Here is a 15,206-nt window from a genome sequence, read left to right on the forward strand (position 1 = left end):
GGCTCCATCCTGCCCCGCAGTGCACCGCGAGGGGACCCAAGGGCTGGGAGGTCACCTCATCTTCAAGCTCAGCAGAGGCCGGGGAGGAAAGACTTCCCAGAGGAGAGGGATTAGCTCTGGGTTTTGGAGGAGAAAGCAGATTTATACAGGAAAGCATGAGGGAGAGGGGACATTGGCATTTTCTCCAGGCCTAGGACCTAGGAGCAGGAGGCCTGTCCTGCACTTGGGGCTTGGAATGGCCCCATCACACCTGGGCCAAGGTTCAAGCCACAGTCACCTAATGCATTGGTCACTGGCTAGGAGGGAAAGAGGAAGAGTAGAACGGGCATCTGGGGACAAGGAAGGAATGACCTTTGTTCAATCTCCTGGATGGCCACAGGAGTGTCAGGGTGTTGGGGCCACTGCAGCCCTGGGAGGGGGCAGTTGAGGAGGAATTTGTTGTTAGACACTGGAGGATTTTAAACAGGCACTACTTAAACTCTAAATTAATTTTTCATGCTCCTAGTCCCTTCCTGGGCTCTCTTCCCAGAAAGGAAGAGGAGAGATCTAGATATTCACTGGCCTCTGGGTAGAGGAGACAGGAGAGACACAGAATCTTGCTCATCAGCTCATATCCCCTGAAGCAGCAACAGAAAGTCTGGGCTGTATGAGCCCTGAGCATAGACAAGTCCCTGAGGACCAGGAGTCTTACTGGTGACCGGCATCTCTGAGAACAGGGCAGCGAGCCCTTGGGAGGTAGGAATTCACCTAGAAGCAAGGCTAGGGACAGCTTGGGGAAGAAGAGGAGGGTGCTACAGGAAGTGTGGCTGTGAAAGGAGCCACGGCCAGGTGGCACCAACAGAGATCTCATCAAAGGGCCAAGGGCTCTCTGGACCATGGACACCCTGGTTGGGAAGGATACTCTCTAGGTGGGGGGGGGGGGATAGTGATCCACCCTAATGTGATGATGATCAGATAATGGGTGGAACACCAACCTTGATCCCCAGCAGACAAGTTCTGGAGAGAAAAAAGCAGTTATGCTTTGAGGGTGAGGTCTCTGGGGAGGGTTGGAATGAGCCTGGGACAATCATAGCCATTGGCATTTACAGAGTTGTCACCCTGTCCCCGGACATGCCACCTGGCTTCATTCTACTTCACTCCAGTCCCTGTAGTGACTGGGTGAGCTTGGTCCCTCAAGTCCCATACCTCCATCCTTTGGCGTGGTGCTTGACTTTAAAGTCTCCCTTCACATGCTCATCTCCATCTTCTCAGCTGGTCATTCCTGCAGCGCTGGGCTCATTCATTCTTGGGAATGACCTTGTCTGATCATGGGTCAGGATGTAGATCTGAGTCCTACTAACTTGCAAACTATGGAGTTTAGTCAGTTTCCTAGCCTGGTTCTCTTTAACTGAAGCAGAGAATCAAATCTGCCTGTTCTCTGTCTCTGTCCTCAAGGCTGGAAGGACCGAATGAGACAGTGGGTGGGAATTGGTTACCTTATAATGGTGGGAGTCATCCCAGAGCCAGGACCTGCTCAGCTCCTGGACCTGGGGGTTCATTGGCCATGTGCTGATCCCTCCACCTACAGGACCTCAGATCTTAGTGGAGATTTTCTGCTGGGCAGAAGTGAGGCAGTTGCCCCCATGCTCTCAGTGCCCCATTGGAGGGATCTTTTAAAGCTCTGCCTGCAGAGCCATGCCAAAGCTCTCTGTTGACTATTCCTTCAGGCCTTCCTGCGCTTGCCCCCATGAGACCTTGTCTGGCCTCCATCTCATCTCTGTCTGGTCTCCGGCCTCACTTCATGTTATTCCCTTCTTTCTCCTCTCTGGCCACAAGGAGAAAATGAGTGGGCAGTTGCGCTGTCTCGGTGCCTTGACACAAGCTATTCTTTTGTGTGAAACGAGCTGTTGTGCCTCCCCAGAGGTCATGTGCAGGATTTAGGTCTCAGCATTAAATTCCTCAAAGAAGGCTCCTTTACTGCAGCTCCTTTGTGTGTTTCCTGGCACTCATATGCACCTGACACATCCTCTGAGAGTATTAGCCCGACCTACAAATTGCATATTTATTTGCACATGAGGGAGAGGGTGTTTTGCCTATCTGTCACCTCTATAGACTATGAACCAGTGGTTCTCAACCTGTGGGTTTTGACCACTTTGGGGATTGCATATCAGATATCCTGCATATCAGATATTTACATTACAATTCATAACACTAGTAAACTTACAGTTATGAAGTAGCAATGAAATAAATTTATGGTTGGGGTCACCACAACTTGAGGTACTGCATGAAAGGGTCACAGCATTAGGAAGGTTGAGAACCACTTCTGCAAACTCTAAGGAGTCAAGGACCCTTTTTCCTAGTTCCTAGTCCAATGCCTGGCTTAGAGTAAAACCCAATAAACATTTGTCTTGCTGAATGAATGAACAATCCAGTGAGTTTGGAGGATGATATCCAAGTGTTCGTGTTGCTTATAGGAAGTTGAGGCTAATTGCCCAACATCTCAGAGTCTGGAGTACAGTTTGGACATTAATTAATCTCGAGGGACTACCGTGGGTATTGGAGGAAGTAGAGATAACCAACAGTGGTAACTGGACCAAGAGACTGACGCTGCAGTCCTGGGTACCGGCTCTCTGGGGACGCCAGTGGGCCAGCATTAGTGGGCAGCCTGGAGCCCTCCCACACGCTTGCTGCCTACAGGTGCAACCCACATGAGCAGGTGAAAATGCAGAGGCGCTGACAGCTCTCAGCCCCATGCGTCCTGGGGCATCTGGTTTGGATTTGGTTAGGGTTTTTACTAGTTGTTTTAGAGACACTTAAGCCTATACATTACACCTTGAGCCCACCACATGACTATTCCAGAGCCTCACGGAGCCACCCAGGGGCAGGAAAAGGGCATCCTACAGATCTGCTGCACAGGATGGTCTTGCCTGGGCTGTACGAGGGTCATACAATGAGCAGTGAGTGACTCTGGCCTCTGTGCCTACAGACCGTGATACAGAAGGATGTGGAAAGATAAGAGGCACCGGAACCCAACCCCTGAGCCTCCGGACCTCTGTCATTTTATGTCGATATGTCATCCCAGCATTCCCTGTCACTCACCCTGCCCTCCACACCCAGAACTGACCACTTCTTATGAATATGCCCCATGCTCTGGCCTCTCTGCCTTTGCCAGTGTGCCTGTCCTTGCCAGAAGTGATTTAATGAAAGACAAAGTACTGGAACCTGCTTACTGCAGGATGTCATTTTGCAGAGGACATCACAGAGGTGAGGAGAGGTGGGATTTCAGTGCTAGCCACACAGGCAAACTCAACTTGAGAGAGCTGCCCTGAAGCTCTCGGCTTTTCCCAGGGTCCAGGAGATCCTCAGGTAGCAGGCAGGGTGCTAAGGAGCCTGCCAGCACCTGCCAGAGCCTGGTTGGCCTTGTCTTACGCTATCAGGGCTCTTTGTCTTTGGTCTTCATCTCCTGCTTCCCCAGAACACCTGTCCATTTGCTACTGTAACCATTCCTTTAGGCTACTCTTGTCTTATGACAGGTGTGTTGACCTTATCCTACCACTGGCAATGCAGGGGAGCATTCTTTCCTGTTCTGAAGTCTTCTGGCATGCCAAGTGGGCCTGGGTGAGCCAGAGCATGAGCTGTGAAGATTGGCAGAGGTTCTGGATGGAGTCCCCCCAGGGTCCTTGGAGTCTGGATTCTTGGGCTTGATGGCCCTGAGATGCTTGTATTTCCAGATCTGCATTTGGCTACTGCATTCCAGATCAACTGAGCCTGAGAGCTCTGCTGTTTGTTGGCACTGCAGACACACCTAGGAGAGGCTCAGCAACGGAACATGAGGTGACGGATTGTGTGCCTGTGACAGCCTCATCAGAGCCTCTTTCTGTAGGCAGATGTGGGTGGTTGGAAGGGTCTTTATGAAGAGTGGACTTGGGCACTTAATAGGACTTGTAGGGTCTTCCTAGTCTTGCCTGGGCAGGCAGCATCCTGCTGTGTAGCCCAGGGACTCTGGAGGGGAGGGGCTCAAGTGAGCAGCACCCTGGAGTCATTATCTACCTATGGACAGCCTCTGGCATCTCCTGAGTCCTTCAGGCTTCTTACAAAAGGAAATAGGAAGCTTTGGGGATCATTCTTGGTATGGAATCCTTGGAGGCTGAACAAAGGGGTTTCTCAGGCTTTTCCCAGGGTTACAGCACAGGTGTCTTCTATGCTCCAGAGGTGAGCCTCTCCAGGAGATACAATGTCTTCCTAAGGTAAAGCATGTGTTTGGTTCAGTGTGAGGCTGGGTGTTTGAGAATGGACAGGGAAGGGTAGGAGAAAAACCCACCTCTGAGGAACAATGCCCCAGGAGAGTGATATGGGGTTAGCACTTAGAGTATGACAGGTCCCTTCCCAGTATTCATGGAAGAAGCACTCAAGAGGGAGAGCCAGTCTGCATGTGAGGAGCCAGGTGAAGCACATGCTGGGAGCAGACAGAAGGCTGTGGGGCCCGGCTCAGGTCACTCTTGAAGGGAAGTTGATCAAATGATGTTAAAGGCCTCCTTTGGAGATGTATGGTCAACATGAAGGTGTCTTATGGTAACTGAAGGCAACACCCCACTTTGCAATATATGGGGAAACGATTCACTGTAAGAGCCAATTGCAGAGCTGAGGTGTCCGACTTGGTTGCGGGCCACTGTTAGTTTTAATTGTTCAAAGAGCATGCCATTCAGGTTTCAACTCTTTTGGCCTCTGAAATTAAATGGTGTAAGTAGCAAGGTTTTAGAACAGAACCTGAGCACAAGGCCTACCTAGACCCTGTGAAGTCAGGCACACGAAGCAGGAGGCTCAGCTTGCTGGGTGTGAGATGGTGTGAGACAAAAGCCTCTCCTGGAAGCTTCTCTGGCTCCCTCCCTTCAGACTGTATTTGGTGAAAAGACTTGATTTTTTCATCTCTCACTGACCAGTCACAGTTTAGTAAAATACAATAAATGTTGTAATGCCGTTTATCCGCAAACATTTCTAACCACTTTCTTTTAAAAAAACCATTAATTTTATATGTAGGTGGGGAGGTGCATATGCTTCGGCCTGAGTGTGGAGGTCAGATTAGAGCTCTGCGCGCTTGCTCTGTTCTCTCCTTTGTCGTTCCGGGGGATCAGATTCAGGTCTGGCAACAGTGCCTTTACACCCTGAGTCATGTCACTCCCTCTCTTACCACCTGCTTTCAACCTCTGTGACTTTACAAACGGGTAACAACCAGGCCCTGGACTCGCTAGAGTGAGACTGACCTGCGTCTCCTGAGTCAGTCCAGGCAACAGCTGAGTAGGCATGGCTCGTGACTGAGTTCCTTCCCACTAAGCGTCAGCTCCGTGCCTGGTGCTCTGCATGCATCAGTAGTGAACTCCCCTCAGGCCATCAGGCTGGCATGAAGATGCCATTCTCCAGAATCCATGTTCCTGTCCCTAGGAGGAAAGCTCCAGGTGGTGAGTCTGCATTATTCTCTGTCACAGTTGGCCCTGTAGAGGTGACCTAGGGTGGCAAATGGACATTTGATGTTGTTGTTGAGGGTATGCCTCCATGACCCCGGACCTCATCTCAGGCAGGTGGCACTAGCCTACACCTCCCCAATTTGCTTTGGGATGTAAAAGGCCTCTGGAAATTTACTCTTGGGTGGTTGGTATAACAGTCAGATTGAGCCTGGCTGAGAGCTTCCTGGCAAGAGATTGACATGGCCATGGGGCTGGGGCTGGGGGTGGGGGGGCAGACAGTTTATCTTTTGCAGGAAAACTTCAGAAAGCCTCTGCTTGGGGCCCAGACCTCACAAGGATCTCATTAAAGGCCTATTAGTCAAACTAATTCCTGACATGACATCGGCTTGCATTAGGCAAATATCTCTGACTTTCAAACACTCACTTGGGAGCTAAGACTCGATTGTGTGACATTTATTGATACATAATTGGGAGAACAGCTGACAAGACACTGGGCTATCAGATGCCGGTGGGGTCAAGAGCTAGGAAGTCACCAGGGCAGGTTTTCTCTGGCTGGCAGGTACTTGGCTCGTGAAACCCCAGAGGGCGATGTTTTCTACAGGGCCATCACTCCATTTAGCATGCTGATAAGGAAAATGATTAAAGATCTAATCTGGCCTTTGCAGATACCTGTCACTCTATGAGCCTGTGTAGCTCTGTATCCTGAGTGGGCCAGTGCTTAGCACACAGAATGGGTATCCAGGAGTGAGGCGGAAAAGAACAGCCAGTGACTAACACAAGCTCTGCCCATCAGTAGAGCAGAAGCCCATGCAGTGTGCGGGAACACAGGAACAGTGACATTCTGACCCCATGTGGGTGGGGTGGCAGGAGCTTTGCGAGCTCGGGGATGCAATGTTTATAATCCTTTCCACTCAGCACAGTGCTTCAAGGCTTGTGTATTGAACACATCTGTAATACCGTGGACTCGGATATTGTTCTAGGCTCATGATGAGCTGCAGTGAGCTGTGTATGTTCTCATTTGTATCTCTCTCAGCCCCTCTGCCCTTCAGTACATGAACACTTATGCCTGAGAGTGAGTGAGAATCAGGCTCACTTTTAGTGAGAAGAATCAGGACTCAGATTACAAGACCTATCTGAGTGAGGACTTAGCTTCAAGGCTCAGTTTGCCATCTGAGATTAGGGCTAGCCCTGTAAGAGATCTGGGTTCAGCCTTTGATCAGGATTTGGGCTCAGTCAATAGATAGGATAAGGACATTGTCGGTCTTCGCCTCTGGAATCAGGAGCCAATCCTTAGGGGTCTCTCTTCTCATAACCTATTACTCAGTGAGTCCTCAGGCAGTCTGTGCAGAATCGAGTCCTGCTGTTTTAAATCAGGAGTGACCAGAGACACTGCAGGATATTCCCACCACTAATGAAGCAGAGCTTTCTGAGTGTCTGTGTGTGGAGAGCTATCCCACGGCTTGCTTAGTTAGTCAGCACCCCATTCTCAGAATTACACATGCACAGAGCTCATGATCCCCACCAAGGGGAGTGAACAGGGGATTCCCACCTGCAGTGGATGAACCATAGTTTAGAGACAAAGGGTGCTTGCAGGGAGAGGCTGCCACGTCACAGCAAGGGGCCAGTCTTAAACTTCCGAGTGTCCCCATGTCTCCAGCTCTCTGAGGTCGGCCCTATCCATCAACAGTGCTGCCTGTCCTTGGCACTTGGACAGGCTCTGGCCACCAGGGTCTGAAGCTTGGTGAAAGCCCTTATTAAAATTAATCTCATTTTTACGACGGCCCCATCTATCTTCTGTCCAGTGGGAACTCGGGGTCACTGTATTTTTGTTTACTGTCAAGCTACTTCCTTTGACCATAAATTGCTTTCCTTCTCTGCTGAGCCGGAGCCCTAGAGAACAACCCGATTTTGCTTTTTGTTTTCTTTTAAAAGCCTGCCCTGTTCTAAATCTCCTCGGGGCCTCTGCTGGGCTCGGCATCTGCTCTCCATTGCAGGAGTAGTACATCACAGTCGCAGCCAGGAACACTCCATCCCCTTTCCTTCTTCCTCTTGCGTAAAGTCCGACTCTTCTGTAGGCCCAGGGGATGGATGCTGAGCATCTGTCAAAGGCAGCACCTTGTACCAAGATCACAGCTCCTAAGGAGACACCATGAAGACACACGGGTGTCGCTGTCATTCTTTAATCTACACTTTCCCTCTCCCCAATAACCTTCTTCCAGTGAACTCCTATACATCCTTCGATACCCAGCTTCAGGGAGACTGGGGAAAGGGCTGGATGGGTAAAATGCTTGCTGTGCAAACATGAGGACTTGAGTTCAGAGTCTAAGAACATCAGTAAAAGGCTGGGCACAGTGGTGTGCACCTGTTACCCCACCTGCTGGGGAAGCAGACACAGGAGGATTTCCAGGGCTTGCTTGCCAGCCACTGGCGAGAGACAGGCTCAGTGAGGAACCCTGTGTAAGGCGAGGAACAATTGAAAGCAGAGATCATTTCTATGTTAGCTTCCTAGGGCTGCCACAGCAGAGGACTCCCGGCCAGGCGTGGTGAACACAGAAGGGGATGTGGCCACAAAGCTACAGTCCAGTGTGCTGAAACCACATGTGGCAGGGCCACGCCTCCTCTTGGCCTTCCAGGGAGAAGTCCTCCCTGGCCTTTTCTGCTCCTGGTGGCCCTGAACCCTCATTGTATGGTGACAGTGTTACCTACATCTCCATGACTGCGTGTCCTGTTTGTGTCTCCTGGAAAGATACCAGGGATATTGGATTAAGACCAGGCCACTTTACTTTGACCACAGCAACATAACTAATTACCCCTGTGGCGACTCTTTTCAAATAAGGCCACATCTTGAGGTACTTAGGGTTGGAATTTCAAACTTATCTTTTGGGACCACAATTTCCCCTGTAACAATCTCTCATTTCTGGTTGTATTCCCAGGCCCCAGTACAACCCTTGACTCAGGAGATAATATCAAGTTAACACTTTTTAAAACAATTAGACACATAAAATGCAAGGCACAAAAATATAGACGTCCCCTGAAGAGAGCTCCATGCATCCACAGTCCCTGGGGATCATGGAGGAGTGGGGGGGCATTTCCATGGGGCTTTGAAGGATAAGTAGAAGTTCAACTGATGGAAAATGAGAACAAAAGCAGAAAAGGAATAAGGTCATGGATGCAGCATGAAGATTACTCACACGGACCCGCCCAAGTTTGGAGGGTAGAATTCACTCCACTCTCACAGCTAGGAAAGTGGCTGAACCAGTAAAGAAACAGAAACTTCATCCCTAGGCAGGGTTTCTCCAGTGCTGTGTTTCTCTTGTGTTTAGAATCACAGTTTTCCTGTGGCCCCTGAGGTCCTTGGTGCCTTGCTTGAGACACACACCTGTGTTCTTGTGTGGGTCTGCACACCCATGCTCATTTTCACTTTGCAAGGCCATTTTGCAGATTGGCTGTCATGGCAGAGACTGGGGTTCAGGTCACTATGGAGTACAGGGCACATCATTTAACAATTCTCTGCTCTTGCTGTAGGGTCAGTGTCACTATTGCAATGCTGGAGATTGAACCTGGGCCTTGCACAGCTAGGTGAGGGCTTTAGCTACACCCTAGCCGTCCTCTAGCCTTTTTACAAGTATGTATTCCTAAGAATATTGCAAGGCACTCTGGCCAACTCCTCTTTCTGTATGAATGTCTACAGTGACAAACTCCACTGCAGTACATCCATGACAGCACATGAGGGAAGTATCCTCACATGACAGCGTCAAGAGGTAGGGTTTCAGAAGCCCAGTACAGACAGAATCTTGGCTTTTCTATTGCCTGGCTCAGGCCTGTGCCTCAGTCTTATCTGTGACTCTCTGCGGGGAGTTTATGAGAATTGGATGCAGTAGCAGCAGTGACTGATTCCCATTCGTACCTTTCATAGCCACTGAGGCCCAGGTAGAAGTGCAATTGGGAGAGAAGGTCAAGGGCCAGATGCAGGGACTCAGGGCAGCTTTAAAACGCGTTGCCTGTGGTGGTGATGATGACCTTGGCTGTGACCTTCAGTAGCATCCAGTGTCCACCATCCAATCCTCATGGCTGCCACTACCTAGGAAGGTTGCCTTGTGCTGCAAGGGGTCCATGAGAAGCACAGGAGGCAGAGACTCAAGGCAGAATCTATGGGGATCTGGAAGCAGAGGGGGCGAGCCTGAGGGAGAAAGCTGGAGATGTAGAAACAATTACTGAGTACAGGGAAGAAAATTATCCCATCATGCGCCTAGTCCATGTGTTTGCTTGTTCATGTTTTCATTTTGCTTTTTATATTATTTAATTTCATCTTCCATATTTGCCACGAACAGCTCATACCTGAGGCTGTGGAAAGCACAGGACTGTTTGAGGACAGCTTTTCCTCACACAGCTTACAAGACGTCAGTGAGCAGTTGCTGGAAGTCCTGTCCCTTGTAGCCTGACCCCTCTTTCCATGCTGGCCTCTCAGTCTCAGTGTGGAGCCCTGCAGCAGCCCCTGGCTGGCATAGGCAGATCCAGACCCCACAGGAGAAAACCCTCTCTCCTCGGGCTTCAGGGAACGGTTATGGCAGATGGCCTCTGGGGCCCACCCTTCCTGCTCAGGGCCCGGTCTCTGTCTCCAAACCTCTTGCCCACCCCTTCCTTGAACATATTCTCCCCTCTAGCCAAACTGGGCAGCTTGCATGGGAAAAGAAAGGAACACCCATTAGCCCTGGATGCAAAGCCAACCACAGATTTCTATTAAAAAAAAGTTCATGTTTGTCTTAGAAAGAGTATGCTTCCCGAATGTCTTCCCAGCTCCCTGTCCACTGCATCTAGGACTGTCCCTGTCCTCAGTCCCGCCCAGTGCCAAGACTTGGCTTTGTCCCTCTATCTCCCCATCCCTCTTGACTTTTATAGCTCTTTATTTCCCCCATTTTTAATGTTATAATTTCCTGCCTAGTGTTCCATTTCTTGTTTTGTATAGCCCCATTTCCAAGCTCTGGAGTTTAGAAGGAATATGACATTTGTCATTCATTTGCTCATTCATTCATTCTTTCATTTCACTAAATGTCCAAAATGCCAAATCTTTCCCTGTGCTATAATGATGCCAAGACAGATAAGACATGCCCTTGGTTCCATGAAGCTCTACTATTAAACAGGTAAATTATAAGTTGGGGGCTCTGAGCCTCTGGGAACTCTTGACCCTTGTGCACCTGGGTGCATTGCACATGTGTGTGTTCACATGCATGTATGTGTCTGTGCAGGTGCACATGAATATTTGTGCACATGCGTGTGGAAGTCAGAAGACAGCCTCAGGTATGGTTCCCAAGTACCATTCACCTTATTACTTGAGTTGGGTTGTCTCCCTGGCTTGGAGTTTGCCAGGTAGGCTAGGCTAGCTGGCCAGTAGGCTCCAAGTGTCCATGTATCTCTGTGTCTCCAGTATTGAGATTATGCATATGAATTGCCATACCTGGCTTTAAAAAAAAAACGAGGGCCTTAGGATACAACTTGGGAACATCATACTTGCACTACGCTGACTGAACTATCTCCTCAGGCCCCTCCCTACCCTGGAGATTTTAATGAATGTTGTCACCACAAAATCCTTTCACCTAGTAATGATACTTCTAGGACATTGGAAGCCATGGGTACCAAGTTTAAGAGTTCCAGATCTAAAGGAACAGAAATGAAAAGGACAAACATGATGTTCCAGGTCCTTGCGCTACCTGTCACCTTAAATCACTACCAGCAGCTGCCCACCACAGGTGACCCAGACGTGAGGCTGGGGATGAATCTACTGTGGGTGTGTGAGTGATGGCTCCCAGAGCTTACCCTCTGCCTGGGGAATGGGCACAGCAGAGACTGTCAGGCAATTGCCCTCCGCACCAGTGGGCTGGTTCTGCTTGCTGTGTTACTCCAGAGTGATGGTTTCGTGTTTCTCTAAGAATTGGTTTCCTATTTTAGACCTGTCAGTGGAACAAGAAGGCCTCTGTCCAGCCAGGCTCACAGTGGGAGGTAACTGTATTTTGGAATGAAAATGTCCTAGGCCTCTCACATGAGAACCACTGTCTGGTCCTGCTTGACTCTATCTCTGTGTCTCTGAGCAACAGAAGGGACCAGAAGGACTGCTTCCTAACCCTTCTGGGAGCAAGGAGAAGGGATGGCTCAGAGAGCTGGGCAGAGAGGTGTCTGGGGTCTGGAAGGCTGCTGCTATAATTCTCACTGCTGACAGCTTTGAGATGTTGATTCCTGGGTGCTGCCATGTTGGTTTGTGCTTTTATCAAAGAACAGTCAAGAAGTCCCTTCCCAGACACTCTTCATATTCTCGTCCTCTAACAGAAGATTTGTAGTATCTGGGAAAAAAGGAAAGGAAAAACTATTAGGTCTTGAATGTAAAAACCGCAGGATTTTTAAAAAAGTGTTTATTTTTCTGCAAAGTTTGTTTTTCTTCCAATGGGAGCCAAGATGCTCTCCAATGCTGGGCTCTGTTGGCAGCCAGGTCGTGGAAAAGATTGCTCGATATGGAAGAAGTCTGTCGATGGGAGGTTAAAAGCTTGGATGGATGGGGTCTGATTCATGCCTCTTCCTGTGTGCCTCTCAAAGGTGGTGGGAGGATGTCGAGCCTGAGAAGATACTAGGAGAGGGAGGACAGTGTGTGACCCATTTAACTGGGAATTGTTTTCCAGACTCCAAGGTCAAAAAAATGGCTACGAATACCCAAAACTCTACCTATGCCAGGTGCTGACACAGGGACTTCATGATAGCATTTTCTCCTTTTGAGGAAACTATGAGACTGGTATAATAATGACCAGTTCACAAATGGGAAACTGAGGCTAGAGATGCTATGCAACAGCCTAACAGTAACTAGGCTTTGAAAGTAGGTCCAATCTGATTTCCTCAGGTAATCTTGGATGAGCAACTAGACCTTCCCGAGACTCCCTTTCTGGTCTGTAAGAGGGATACAGGGGAGATTTTGAGGTAGTCGTGGGAGGGTGGTTTAGTGTAAGGCCTGCAAGTTATTTCTAGGTGCTTTTACTATAGAAGGGATGATGATTATTACGGCATGTGACTGCCTACACAGTCTCAAAGGGGCGCACGGTCTGGTTGCACACACAGGACATTTGGTCATTACCTCCTTCACCTGCTTGCCCAGTATGCTCCCTGCCACTATGGGATCATGTTGAATGGTATCTCTGGCCTAAGGAGTACCAGTTTGTTGGAGAGAAGATACGTCAGCAGGGACATGACTGGTGCTATGATGAAGGGTGTGACCGTCTGTCCCCAGTGACAGCCGCCTCTCTCAGGTTCCTGCCAGAGATGCCTCCTGTGGAGACGCTGTCCCTCCTGATCCCTCTGTTGTCCAGTACTGACTCAGCTAGCAGCTGCCTTTGGAAGACCTCCCGACTCTCCCAGCCCTGCCTGAGCTTGAGGTTCTCTTGCTGTTTGTATGCTTCCTGCTCATTAGAATCTCCACCGGCCCCTGTCAGCCCCTCCTCATTCTCCATGCAGCAGGAACCCCCATGCCACACAGAAGTCTAGCACAAGCTGGGGCAGTCTTTGTGAACTTCCAGAACTCAGTTCCTCCCCCGTCAATAGTGGGTGTAGTTTCCTTATCAATCACATCAAAGGAATGCTTTTCCTCCACATGCAACACAGGATGAAGAGATGGTTGGATGGGTGGAAAACCTGGGGTTCTCACCCAAACCTGGCTATTGGCAGGATCTGATACTCTCCGTGATGCCCTGTGTGTGGCTTATCCAATCTTAGTTTCCACACCAGTGAGAGGACCAATGAAGGCATCTACGTCCTGAGCTACAGGAACCTAAATGAGACACTGAGAACAAAGTACTTAATATGCTGTGTCTGACATGTGGATAGAACCCAATAAATGCCAGTTGTCATTGCCATTACCAGGGCAATGATGGCAATGGTTAGCAACGCTAGCCAGGCTGGGCCATGGCAGTGGCCAACACGCTTACTTTTTTGATTGGGAGCTTTGAAGCGTCATGTTCCTTGCTTGAGGACAGGAATATGTGTCACCACGCAACGGTCACACATTAAATGCCATGGCTCCTGTCTGTGGGTTTCTCTTGAAAGCCTCTTTCCCTGGCTGTAGTTGGCTAGGCCAAACTTCCTTCTTCCTCCTTTGGCTCTCATAGCACGTAGCTGGGCTGCCTGATTAGCATTGATCAGAGTGTGTCTGCCTCACTCTCTAATTGTCTTCTTCGTGTAAGGCCTTGTCTGTTGTGGAATCTCAAGACCTCTGTGGTAATGATCACCCGTCACTGATGCCTCCAAACACCAAGCTCCAGGTTTGCCACACAGTGGGGTTTTAATAAGCACTCTGTTGGCCTGCTGACCTAACTGAACACACACACACACACACACACAGTGCTGGGCCTGCTGCTGTAGAAATCCTCGATCCTTATCAAAATAGAGGCTAGTGGCAGAATTGCCAGTCACAACTGCAAAATGGCCAAGAAGCAAGAGAACATGGGTCTAAACTGGTTTGTTAGAGGGAAAAGAAATGGAAATTAAGCTGAGATCCTATTTTTCTTACTGGCAGGCACTGGTTTAAGATTACAGAAGCACTGGGAGGCAGTGCAAGGTTCTTAAACATTGCTGGTGGGAGGGGACTACCTTCTGCCTCAGACATTTGCAACATATAGCAGAGTATAACCTGACGTACACTTTTGAGTTTAGCAATTCTGTGTCTAGAAAATTTTCCTAGAAAACATGAGATACAGACAAATATTTACGTGCAAGTGTGCCCATCCTTTGTTACTCTGAAAAGTGAAATTGGAAGATGGGCCAAGTAGATTGTGGTAAGGGTGGTCCCGTTGTTATGTCATCTGGGGCTCCTCAAGTGTCTGTGGTCAGCTCAGGTGTGGGTAGGGATAGTGAGTGGCATGCTTCTTATCCAGTAGGCTAGCCTAAGTGTCCTAGTGTGGCAGTGGCTGCAGGGTTCCCAAGATCAGCCGCCAGCAGGACTTGTACATGTTTTCATAGATGTGCTTTCACAGTGCTTGCACAGATGTCTCTGGTCATAGCTCCTTTCACCAGTCAGCACAGAGCTGCAGAGTTGAGAACTAGATCCCATTCCATGATGAGATCAGCAAAGCAGCTGTGCAGAGCTGCATGTCCACCAAGAGAGTCAAGGTCCTTCCGGCAGCACCCTTACCTCATTTGCCAGTGTGACTCTTGGCAAAAGATAATCAGTGATGTTGGCAAAAGATAATCAGTGGATGTTTGCATAACAAATGAATCTCTCTTGCCTAGAGCTTTGTTCACTTGGCCTCTTCAAGGCTCATGGTGCTAAGGCAGGAGGATGGTGCCTTTTAGGACCCTGAGAACCAAAGCCTGAGAGCATCTTGAAGTAAGGCACTGCCCCAGTGTGTGAGGTCTGGAAGATGATACTGAACCATCTAAAATGTAACTGGAGGCACAGTTGAAGAGCAAGCATGTTGCACTGCCCCTTGGATTGTGACTCTGGAGTGAACAACCGAAGATGATCTTTCATTAGAGTGGGCAAGGCATAGAGACTCTTGATAAACAGACTGTGCCTGTCATATGGTCCTGGCCCTTGTTCTCCATGTGGCCCATTGTCCACCACTGAGGACATAGTCACCCCAGACTACCAAAGTTGGAGGTAGATGGAGGGTGATGCCACGGAATGACTAGGCTTCCTACTCACAAGGGAGCCTGAATCCTGTGCCAGAAACTGGGGCCTGCATTCCCACCTCAGTCCAGCCATTAGCTCTCTTTCTGACTTCAGAGTCCTGC

This window comes from Mesocricetus auratus, unplaced genomic scaffold, assembly GCF_017639785.1.
Source record: "Mesocricetus auratus isolate SY011 unplaced genomic scaffold, BCM_Maur_2.0 Super-Scaffold_100014, whole genome shotgun sequence".
NCBI classification, from domain to species: Eukaryota; Metazoa; Chordata; class Mammalia; order Rodentia; family Cricetidae; genus Mesocricetus; species Mesocricetus auratus.